Source organism: Leptidea sinapis, chromosome 21 (genome assembly GCF_905404315.1).
Source record: "Leptidea sinapis chromosome 21, ilLepSina1.1, whole genome shotgun sequence".
Lineage (NCBI taxonomy): Eukaryota > Metazoa > Arthropoda > Insecta > Lepidoptera > Pieridae > Leptidea > Leptidea sinapis.
Window position 1 is genome coordinate 9,208,141 of NC_066285.1, and position 13,377 is coordinate 9,221,517.

The window sequence follows — 13,377 nt, forward strand, 5'->3', positions numbered from 1 at the left end:
GGCTGGAGGAAAGCGTTGCAGCGATGTTGGCTCGAAGACTCCTTGAAGATGCTTGTCTGTATTTTTAATACAGCCTGCCTAATGAATGTTGGCGATACAGTGGCAAAAATCTGCGGCCATAAAATTTATCTCACAAAAAAAAACGTAAGCATGATCAAACACGATAAGGGGTATTCAATTTTATATTATTCGCACAAAGGTGAAGTTGTCTTGTCTTCTATGTACTTGTTTGACACTGAAATTCTGTCATCTTTATATATATAATGCAAATGGTCTTTGTTTGAGGCTCTTTCAAGCCTAAACTACTGATCGTATCGACATTAAACTACCACCATTCGATGCAAAAGTTATGCAAGATAGTTTATGGCTACTTATTTTTTTATTGCATTAGTAATAAATGAATAAAAATTAATATTTTTCCTTTAAAAATTCGCCCAGCGAAGCGGGCGAGAACGGCTAGTATTTGTATAAACAAATTTTATGTCTGTAAACTGTCGAAATCCCAACAACACTTACCAAGTCAGTACGGACTAAACAACAGAATATAACATTACTTAAAGTTCCTTCAAAATTTCTGCAACAAAAGCGAATTATACGCCGAGACCGTAATCTGAGTTAATTATCTGAAATTCGGTCGTATTTAACGTCGTTTCAAAACGAGTTCTCCCAATTATTGTAGCTGAGTCAAAAGAGATTTCTAAAGGAATCACAAACACAATTGGGAATAAGTTTTTGTTTGATGAAATTGGTTCTACATTGTGTATGACATATCGTTGCGTAAATATATGCTTATTATAACCATCTCCGCTCATATCTATACTAATATAATATTATAAAGCTGCAGTGTTTGTTTGTTTGTTTGAACGCGCTAATCTCTGGTACTACTGGTCCGATTTGAATGATTCTTTCAGTGTTGGGTAGTCCATTTATCGAGGAAGGCTATAGGCTATGTTTTTTTTCAAAATTAGGGATCCGTAATAAAATTGCTATTTTGTAACACAAGGTGTAAAATCGAAAACCTATTTTTGCGTGCGCTGCAAAAACTATTGACAATAGAACAAAATGATGTACAGGCTATAATATAGGCAATATTTTATTACTTATAAAACTATCGCGTGAATTATACTTTAACGTTTGCCGGGTCAGGTAGTTATTTAATATGTAGTTAGATTAATGAAGAAAGTATGAGAGTGATATTGAAAGAAGAGTGAATGCAGGAAACATGGTGAATGGAGCTTTGCACTCCTTTATGAACAGGCAGAAGGTGTCTAATAAGGCTCGTTTGGCTGTGCATGAGGGGGTATTGGTTCCAACACTCATGTACGGAAGTGAAAGTTGGGTATGGCAGAAGAAACATGAAAGCAGAATAAATGCAGTTGAGATGAGAGCGTTGAGAAGTATGATAGGAGTTAAACTGAGTGATAAGGATAAGAAATAGTGAGATAAGGAAACGTTGTGGTCTGAAAGAAGATGTTGTGACAAAAATTGAGAAAGGTATGCTGAGATGGTTTGGACATGTCGAGAGAATGAATGAAGAACGATTGACGAAGAAAGTGTAAAAGGCCAGTGTGAATTAAAGTGTTGGAGGGGGTAGACCTAGGCGGACGTTTCAAGATCAAATCAGGGACGTCTTAAAAAAAGGCCAGGTCAAGAGTACCCTTAACCGGAGAGCATGTATGAAAGGAATAATGAAAGTGGACGAAGCGAAACAAGTATGTAACGAGCAAGTGGAAAGAAGTGGTCTCTGCCTACCCCTACGAGAAAGAGGTGTGATTTTATGTATGTATGTTAGATTAATTACTATATTTGACGAAATGTCATAACGTCATGTTCACTTAATGCCACTGCTTGTGGCGGCGAGGTGGGGCGGGTCGTTCCCTTCCCTAAAATATGATCGAGGGAGGCGATGGCTGGCTCATGCTACTTGTGGTTGCTGGATGATCCTGTCACCGGTAAGTCTGCCTCATGTTTTTTTATTTCTTTTATTTTTTTTATTAAAGATATTATGTATTTTTTATATTATATAATAGCTAATAAAATGCTCGTATTATTATTAATTTACGGTATGTGTAGATTGATACATCTACTGTATTGTACTATAAGTATGTACTCAATAAATATAACTGTGTTTTTACTTTTTACATTTTTTTTACCTACTCGTGTAAGGCATTTGGTTGTTGACGTTTGAGTATTTATGTTGCATCACTTTGCATATATTTTAATTGAAATGATTTGTAAATTTAATTGAAATTAAGAACTTGTTATACCATTCTGTTTTAATAACCTTAGACTTTACTGCTCGATATTCTCTAAGAAAATCTGTCTTCCAAATGAGCTGCATGAAAACTTACATATTTCAAGCGAAATGCAATTTATCTACGAAATAAAAATTTTTTAACTTGATTTGAAATGCTTACTTATTATATTGTTGATGCATGATTACTTAAATGATTTTAAGTCAAAAATATAACCTGAGATCCAAGGCTTCTGAAACAAAAAATAAATAAAAATAATTTAAATATATAATTCTGACAGAGCTTAAATAATTTATAGTTCCCTTGCTGTTAGAAAACTGATAAAAACAGACCAGGTTTAACATTTTAGTGTGCGTGATAAGCTACGTCTTACACCCCTGATTTTGACTCTTTGTGTTAGTGTGCGTAGATTGATCAAAATAGAGGTTAACTCTTAACTTTTTTACAGCTGTCATAGTCTATCTAGACGTAAAAATGATCTATGTGGCGAAGTTTTGATACGACATCACTATGAGTCGAGAGGACTAGTGTCTAATGAGTCTGCTAACTTCCAAAACTATAAAATAATTTATATATACAGGCACGGACGAGTACAAAAAATAAGGACTCCGTGTCACCTTATTTAACAGTGAGGCACCAAAACAAGCCGGTAAACGTGTAAATATATACTCACACTTACACTAATACAAGCCGATCGGCCGCCATTATGCGATTTGCCATCGTCTGTGACAGATCAGTTTGCGTCGCAATAAAATATTTTAATATACCGTCGTGCGTTGTGAAAAAGTGTAAAAACAATTATTATATAAAAGTATTTGTGGATATATAATTATTTAAGGGAGAAAAAATTGTGTACCTGGTATACCCCATAACCGCAAACACACTAGCATAAAGGTGCTTCACTTGCTAATATCACGGCGCGGAGTCCTTCTTTTTTTACTAGTCCGTGTACACAGGACGAATTTTTTAATTAATGAAGTGTGGTTGGACGGCCAAATCTGAGACTATGAGAAATAGCAAAAAGTACTCAAGTAACGTGACCAATTTTGATCCCAAAACTAAATCCACAACATTGATTTAAAAATTAATACAACAAAATTATTAAAACAGCTATAAGAGGGCAACTTCGTCAAATGTAAAATTTTACATTTCCATATACGTTTCTCGCATACACTACACCACCAAGGCTTCCGACATTGTTCTGTACTTGGTGGAGAGGACAAGGTTCCGTTTGAAGTTGGTGACGCGACTCGCAGTGGACCTTAACTCTTTTGTTGTTCGCAACACGATAGAACATAATATATCGACCTCATTGTACGTGAAGCGGTTTTCTTTCGCCATTTCTTCTTTAACTTTGTAAAATAATACTACAACAAATAAGAAAGACACTGGGATGACATAGCATCAGTAAGTATTTTGTATTTTATTAATTTCAATGTAAAATAACACGAAGAGTATATTATAAGATTTGAATTTCACGAGCATGACGATGGCTGGCCCATGCTTCTTGCTTGTGAACGGGCGCTACTTGTGGCAGGATGATCCCGTTACCGGAAGCTCTGCATCAGATTCTTAAAAGTTATTTTAATTTTTTTTTAATCGCTTATATTTTAACATTTAAGTTATTTATTATTTTTACTCAATAACTTTTATTTTATATATTACATTTACTTTTTTTACTTACTCGTCTAAGGCACACTATTTGACGTTTGAGTATGTTTTGTTGCATCACTTTACATAACATATTGTAATTGAAATTATTTGTAAAACGATGAAAATGTAAATCTTGATTTAAAAGGGTGACAGTGAGTTTCTTGCTACTTCTTCTCATAAACTCAACCCCGGTACGAAGAAGCGGTAAATTCAATAAGAACATTTTTTTTGACATTCATAAGTGTCATTTCCGTGACCTACATGAAAAAAGTAATTTTGATATGATTTGATTTGAAAAATGCTATTGAGTGTCAAGATGCCACGCACACAAGGATCTAATAGTTGCGTTATAAAAAGCTATTGTTCTTAAGTAGTTCGGTGTCTAGTTGGAGCGCAGCAGAGACCAATCCTTAATCTAAGGCCTTCGCTATATCCACACTAACTGAGAGGCCATCTTCCTTGCTTTTGATAACTATCTATTCTATTGTCATACATTTTATTATCCTAAATAGCTTATTTTTTAAATAAAAATTAGGAATGTGACGAGTAGGGCGTTCAACTGATATTAATTGATACGCCCTGCCCATTGCAATGCAGTGACGCTCAGGATTATTGAAAATCCTAAAAATACTGAGCGGCACTACAACTGCGCTCGTCACATTGAAACAAAAATGTTAACTCTCATTTGCCCAGTAATTTCACTAACTTTCAGGGCGAAACACAATAATGTTTACACATTACTGCTTCACGACAGAAATAGATGCCGTTCTGGTACCCATTACCTATCCGGCATCCTGTGCAAAGGAGCCCGCCACTGGTAAGCTTAAGCGATTGTGATGCTATAGTTAGGTGCTAGTAATTAGGGGCGCCAATTACTTTCCGACGAAACAACCAAAGAAAATGTTGGCTTCATCTTGAACATTAATAAAATATTGTCTTACACAATCTTACTTAACGAAATTTTACAACAGTTCATGGTTCCTACGAAAAGCTCGTTATGTCGATTGTAATTGTGCCCATAGAGATAGAGAATCAAATCAGTCGGAACAATGGAACTGCAATTAAATCGAGAGGGGAGAACTCTCGACTGCTTACAGCTAATATTTTTCTGGTCTTGTATTTGCAAGGAGCTGCTATGCTTATCTTATCTTTATTGAGACTCTAGGAATCAATATTGTAACCTATGGCAATTACAGAATACAATAGATATTTAAAATCAAATCAAATGATATTTCAAATCACTTATTTAACGTCAAAAACTACCACCCATTCCTAAAATTTACTCCTCAGTCCTGAGAAAAAACGGGCGCATCAAACTCAGCGGGCTTGTTTTCTTTTTTTTTATCAAATTTTTTTACAGCAAAATTTATTTTTTAAACAGCCTGAGGGCATTTTCTCTATTCCCAATATCATTATGAAAGTCATTTATGTTAAAGTGGGTCACTTTACCGAATAAATGTGTTTTGGCAATTCTTTTGAATTTACTAACACTTTTTTTTTTAAAATAATCTGGGATCATGATCCCATCATGCATCATATGCATCGTCCAACAAAAGACTAAATAACATGACTTAACCAAGAAGTAGGCATAACATGTTTATGTTTGTTCCTGGTGTTAACATTATGATTACCACAGTTTCTAGCAAATTCGCTACTGGGCCTATGACTGGACATACATAACAGTATAAAGAAAATATTAAAACGTAATAGTTAATATGTTTATTTTAAATTATATGTAACAATTTTTCGCTTAGTGATTGTTTAACACTTAGTTTATATTACTCTATCCCTATGCTTTTGCCTAAATTGGATTCACTTAAACACAGGAATTCACCAGTGTGAAAAAGAAACTGTTAAACTACTTAAATTCCGCCACTTTGGCTTACCGAATAAATGTAGATAAATCAATTACTTACATAATATAAATACTTAAACCGTTACTTTTACAATATCCCAATTTAACGAACAGAACCTTAACAATTACATATAGTAAGTATAACAAATAAAATCCAGATGAAAAGAGTGAAAATTATTAACTACTAGCTGACCCAACAGACGTTGTTCTGTATATAATAAATAAAATAATGTTTTTATATGAATTTGTCAATAATATATCATAACATCAAAAATTACTTCGTAAAATATGCACCCGGCTATCGTAATGAAATTGTTTCACAGCAGAACTGTCAAACCGTGCGTCAAATGAAAAACAAATTTGTTGTTTTTATTTAATTTAGCAGCATTTTCCTATTTATTCACCATTTAAACCTTCTGTGGACTTCCACAAATAATTCAAGACCTAAATTTCCCAAATCGGTCCAGCTTTCTCGAGTTTTAGCGAGACTAACGAACAGCAATTCATTTTTATATATATAGATAGATAGATAGGCGTCTGATTTAAGGAACGATTTGGTTTTGAAAAATTCACACTGATGTCTGATAATAAATAACTAAGAAACTTAGATCGTTCATATGTCTATATAGCTTATATTTGGATTTGCTTGGATTTTTACATAGAAATGTTAAAAGTTTGAAAAAAGTTGCCTCCCATAAAATTTTGTATTTCGCTTATGTTCGTAGCATTGTGGAGTACGCCTCACCGATCTGGTCCCCATCGTATGTTACTTACATATCTCAATTAGAGTCTATTCAGCGGTCCTTTACATGTCGCCTAAATAATGTACTTCGAAGAAAGGACGAATACGAGGATAGACTTAAATACTTTAGTCTACTTACCCTTGAAGATAGACGGAAAGTAGCAGACATGAAATTATTATTTGATGTGGCTAACTCTGCAATAGATTGTTCGCTTCTGACCGGACGGATCGGAGTATGGGGTAGTACAGCACATACACGGAGTAGACGTCTTTTCGACGTTGGCCAACCGCGTACTAATTATGGCAGACATTCTGTTTTGCACAGGATAGTAAATTTATACGAAAAAAAAATTTAAAGATATTGACATTTTTTTCATCAGACGTAATAAATTTATTAACTCAGTGATCAAGCACACGTCCCAAGCTGAGAACGATGCCCATTAGACTGAACACTACACACTACTCACAACTCATAACACTCTCACATATTCATACACACTATACACATATCTGTTTAATAATTATGTATCACAAGTACACATTATTCAGGACTTTTTCTTCTTTATTTTATATAATTACTTACTATTTATTCGTTAGCGTTATTATTTCATTATAATTTAATCTGCCAAACTCTGTTAAAGGCAATACATGTATATAGTTTATAGAATTAATCTGTAGAATAGAAATGCTGTAAAGTTTGCTTAAATAAATAAACAAATAGACTATGATAGCTGTGGAAACGTCGAAAAAAATTATAATTTAAAAATAACCTCTATTTTGAGCAATGCACACAATCAACACACAAATCGCGAGTGCAACCCCTCGTTTACACCAAGAAACAAGTCAAAAACTTGTTTTATACAAAACTTGTAGAATGCTTGTCAAAACGCAATTAATTGTTTTTAGCATGTATTGCAATTGTTTGAAACATTCTTGCGTTCACAATGTGTTGCCAACAAGTTTTTATACAAGTATAAAACACATTTGCGTTCACATATAGACCTGAGACATGTTTTGATACAGTCTGATATATATATAGTCTGACATACACAGCGTTCACACCAACATAAAACATACATGTTTTAACAAGTATTGTTAATTTTATTGAAGATTATGTATAATACTTATTAAAAACAAATTTTATGCTTTATCCATGCTTGGTGGATAAAGTTTTAAACATTTACCGGCCAGACTGTTTTTATTATGTGGAAAAAAAGAAGATAAGTGGAGTGGTCAAAGACTTAAGCTTTATTAGTAATATTTATCTTGGCTTATATTAAGATATTCTTTCGATACTTTTTTAAACATACAAATGATTTGAGTTTTCTTTAGTGTTAATTCCGCCAATATTTGTCTGTAAACAATTCGACACGTGTTTCACCTCTACACGAGGCATCCTCAGGACTTGTTCTCTCGCCAAAATCTGGCACGAGACTGCAGGCGCACAGAACACTTTGCGGGTATAGAATGAGATTCAACTGTCACGCTCACTTATTTAACGCACATTTGGATAAAATCGACTATAGTCGATTAAGGGAAACTTGTTTGATGAGCAAAGTATGTATTGTTAATTTTGTTGTATTTCGTATTGTTAACAATTCCAATAATATCTAGCATACCAAAAATATTAAGCTTAGTTCTGTAGCGTACGCGGTTAAAAAAATTTGACAGTTAACTGACATACATACGGAGCGAGTAGAATACTTTAGTTATTTTCATAGTATTATGTCCTATGGTATATTGTTATGGGGCAAGGCGGTCGATATTAATACTATAGCAATTGTGCTCAGAAGAGGGCTAATCGCGCTATTTACAACCTAGGTCCTATAGAATCATTCAGAGAAAAATTTAAAGAAATTTACATTTTGACTGTTGCTTCTCAATATACTCTTGATAATGTTCTATATGTTCATAGGCACATTGGGGAATTTGCTAGAAACTGTGACAATCATAATGTTGACACGAGAAAAAAACGTAAACTTTTTATGCCTACTATTTGGTTAAGTCGAGTTAGTAAGTCTTTTACTGGGCGATGTATATGCGTCTACAATATGATCCCAGAAAATGTACAAAACAAATGTATTACAAAATTTAAATGAATGAGAAGAGAAAGAGAGAAGAAGAAAACGTTTGTGTGGGAAAGGTTACTATATCATAAACGAGATTCTTAATGATACCACAGACTGGGAATGAAGCGAACACCCTCAGGCTCTTTAATTATAATTATTTATTGAACGATATTATATTGTAATCCATATTTTTATAAAAAAAGCCCGCTGAGTTTCTTGCGCCCGTTCTTCTCAGGTCTAAGGCAGTCTATTTTGAATGGGTGGTAGTTTTTGACGTTCAATAAGTGATTTTGAATCCTATTGTGAATAAAAATATTTCAATTTGAATATTAATATATTATAATTACTTCTCATCCCTTTCTATCCACATTTTAAAATTAACTGCTAAAAGTTGCAATTGTATCTCATTCCATGAAAGTACTGTTCATTGTCAGCGCTAATGCAAATTCTTGTCTGAATACGCTCTGTTTACTTCTTTGCCCCTTTGTTTTAGCCGTAACGAGCAGAAAAAGGGCCCATTCAGAGCATCCGAACCTAATTACCCTACCCCCTTGTTACAAAAGAGGGTTTCTAATTAACGACATTATGTCAAATAATTTGTTTGAGTCAACGTCTTACTTTGTTTCGTTCGCGGATTGGATTAAGTTCGCTCTCGGTCGGGTAGGTGCGTTTGTTTTACGAAGCTCTTAAATTAATCTGTTTTGAAACATTCTTGATTTGTGAATAGACGGTTAAACTAGATATTATTGTGAATAGATTGACTTTTAATCTTACAGTTAGTATTTTCAATGTGTAACGCGAGTGCTATACATTTAAATAAAACACTTGTAAAGGATTAAAACAAGTATAATTGTAAATGTTTTTAGATTTTTGTGTAAAAGTTACATTTCTATTTTTATTTTAGTTTAGGCAAACGCTGTACTGTCAATAGAAAAATATTTATACGTATTCGGAAATAATGTAGCCTAAAGCCATTGTTAAATCAAAGTTAATGAGTTAAAAATGAAACAAAAACGTATTTCTGAATGATTTTAAAGTAATATATGAATAATAAAATGATAAGGATAAATATGGTATTTGTGTAAACAGCTTTTACATTACCGATACCAATTTTTACAGTATTAAAATGGATATAGTATGTTATGCTTAAGAGATAGACATAAACCATCGCGGACTTTACTTTAGACCTATATAAGATACACAATTCCACCATACATTATTTTCTTATATCTCAAAGGGCTTAGGCAGCGTTTTCGTTGAAAGCTCCCAGGCGCCATTTTTTTTGCGACACCTCCAACAAATATCGTTGATGCATACAAATATGTATACAAAAGCTGGACAAATTATATACTTAAACTTTCCTCGATAACCATGCTGTCTATTGGTGACATCATAATGAAATTTGGTGCAGTAATTTATGAGTTTATTGCGAACAGGCAGACTGACAGACGCGGCGGAGAACTTTGTTTTAGAATATGTAGTGATGACGTCTAAATTAGTACACAAACTGATCCTTTGTCCATATTGATAAATACCCTCAATTATAAAAATTAAAAGACTCTTTATGTCTTTTTATGATTTACATAGTATTTAATTTTTTTCGATTAGGGTAACTTGAAACATTTGAATTGCGTCAGTTTGATTGTATTAAAAAAAATATGAAACTGTAAATATTAACATAAAAGAATGCAATGAGTTCCTTTAATTTCCTAAGTGCTAGTTTTGATCTATATGAATCGATATTTTTTTATTTTTTAGTGTCGACTTTTATTTCATAAATAGTCAAATGCAAAAATATCTTTTTGTGAGAAAGATGCTGACCAGTCAGGTGTAAATGAATTAAGAATTTACACAGACGGCTCGAAAATTGCTACTGGAACTGGTGTCCGCATCTTCTTACAGGAACTGAACATACACACTTCCATACCCTTGGGCACAAACAGCTCCATCTTCCAATGTGAGTGCGTAGCCATAAAGTAAGCCGCCAGCGCAATATTAAGAAGAAAAGTACATGGCCACAGAATCAGAATTCTTTCTGACAGTATGGAGGCACTAACAGCGCTGAACCTACAACTCAGCGCTAATACACGAGTGTCACCAAACCCTGGAACAAGTTGCCTCTTATAACCGGGTAACTCTGCAATGGATCAAGGGACATAGCGGTTCGTTGGGAAATGATGCAGTGGATGAGCTTGCAAGGCGAGCATCGGCAAATCTAGTGACTGATCCATTGCCACTTCTGCCACTGCCTACGTAGACTCAACAGACATGACATCCGACAACCTATAACCTATTTAGAGCCTTGGAGCGCCCTTAGTGATCTTCAAGATGTCTTCGAAAGTCTCTCCAGTGAATCTCCTCCTCCAGTGTGTCATAACTCTGTAAGTATTCAGCACAATGGTGCCGCCGATCCCAAGCCCGGGTGGCAGAGAAGGGTTCAACGATTGCCAACCAATATTCCGATGTTCCGAAAATTTTAATTATAAGCTAACATACGCGCAGAACTATACATCAGTATTGTTGCGAGTACCTCTGGATATTTTCAAAATAAAGCTTTATTTAAACCCCCCTGAGTATCTTCCACCCGTTCTTTTCAGTTCTGAGATATTTATTTTCAAATAAATTTCGTTAATTTCAAATATTGCATATACTTTTTGGTGATTGAGACTTCCCAGTAAGTTGTCATTGGACAATTGTATTTCTTTTCTTTATTATTTCTTTTCCATTAAATCCAATGTTAAAAGTTTTTTTTTAACAAAAAACAATCGACTTCTAAAACGCTATTCCAAAACAATAGATACAATATGCACTAAAAAGTATAAAAATAATTGCATATTTTTATAAATCTAATTAATTTATCTAATGCTAGTTACGATTATTGTTATTTTTGGAATCGGTGTCCTCCCGGCGCGACCCGCTCTCGCCTTTCGCCTCCTCACGACTCAAGCACATCCCACCTATGTATGTAGTTACATCAAACCTATCTTGGCTGACACTGACTCGAAAAATTACAATAATCGTAACTAGTAACTAATGTGTGAACTTGAAAAGTTATGTATATATTTTTAACAAACACTGCACCATACAAAGTAAAAAACAAACAGAGACTATCAGAATCCCCGAGGAATGACCATTCCTAATTCCAGGCAGCTTTAGAGGGAAGGATTAGTAACATTTGAATGGGAGCGAGCTCGTCTCGTTCCTAATTGAGTTAATATTTGGTTATCGGCCACGCGCACTCGTCCTGCTCGACTAATCCTTACGAATTAATGACTCAAATTTATCATTATTAATGCCCGCATGAACCCAACCTGCACCTGATTTCATACGTGCCATCGTAAACCCCTTTTGTTTTATGTTGTTTTAAGGGAAGCGATTGATGCGACGCGTGGAATGGACGATTAACTGAAAGCGCTTATAATTCGTGATTTTAATTTTATGCGTATTTAAGTGATGTTTGATTATAAGAAAAAATTATTATGGTAAGTGACGAGTAAAATAAGGGACGAGACGAACAAGACGTTCAGCTGATGGTAATTACCTATTACAATACAGTGCCGCGAAGAATTATTGAAAAACCCAAAGATTCTGAGCGGCACTACAACTGTCCTCTTCACCTTGAGACATAAGTTGTCAAGTCTCATTTGCCCAGTAATTTCACTAGCTACGAACCCTTGAGACCGAAACACAGTAATGTTTACACTTTACTCCTTCACAGCAGAAATAGGCGCCGTTGTGGTACCTATAAACTAGCCAGCATTCTGTGCAAAGGCGCCTCCCACTGGTAGAGGTGCCAGTGTAATGAAGGTGCAGGTGGTATTCCATCTTAAGACTCTGGGAAATGGGTGCAGTATTATGTGGCCAACATTACAATACTCTCGTTAGGTATGTAGCAGTTGATACTGATTAAAATGCATCTAATGCATAATCATGCGAATTAACTTCCGGTTCAATGACTTAAATATACGCACAAAAATATACTTACACAAATAAATATACAAACAGGTATCCATTACAAGTGAAAAGCAATTATTACTGTTTATTTCAATACTTACCTTACTAAGCATCAGAAAACTAAACGTGGGATAATCCTACTAATATCTTCCCTTTCTTGGCTTGCGTCCGTGCAGAATGGGATGTCGCTATGCCAACTTACGGCCGTTCGCAATATTCAGTCTATCTCCGGTTGTGGCCTCCTTGAGATAAAAATCGTAACTATCGTTGACTTTTCCGTCCCAATAAACTTATCGACGGTAACTCACCTTACTCACGCTGTCTGTCAATAGGATGACGTATAGCTTACCAGCGATAGAAGTTTGTATGGAAATTGCAATTCACGCCTCCCAATATAAGGCGATAAGAATGACTTATCGGGTATATTGGGAGAGCATCAGATTATTGAGGGCTAATTTCTGACAGTAGAAGGTAGTAATTAATCTCAATCTGTAGATAGTATATTGAGAATGGCCGTTAAGGGCTGACAAGTTTGCCCTGCATGTTTCAGTATAACAACACTCTCTGTTATCGCTACTTGAACATTTTATTGAGATAAAACCTTTAGTTGCGAATGCAACGGGCAACTATTTTTTGCTCTTAATAGTGATTTTCATTATTATAACACTAGAAATAAGGGATTGGTTGTAACTTATTCTAGTAGGCTTCATAAGATACATAATAGCTTTAAGGGTAAATGTATACACTTCTATAATAAAGTCCCAGCCACTGTTCAGGCATTATCTATAAATAAATATAAATGTTTTATAAAAAAATGGCTCTGTCGTAAATCCTATTATTCCACTGCTG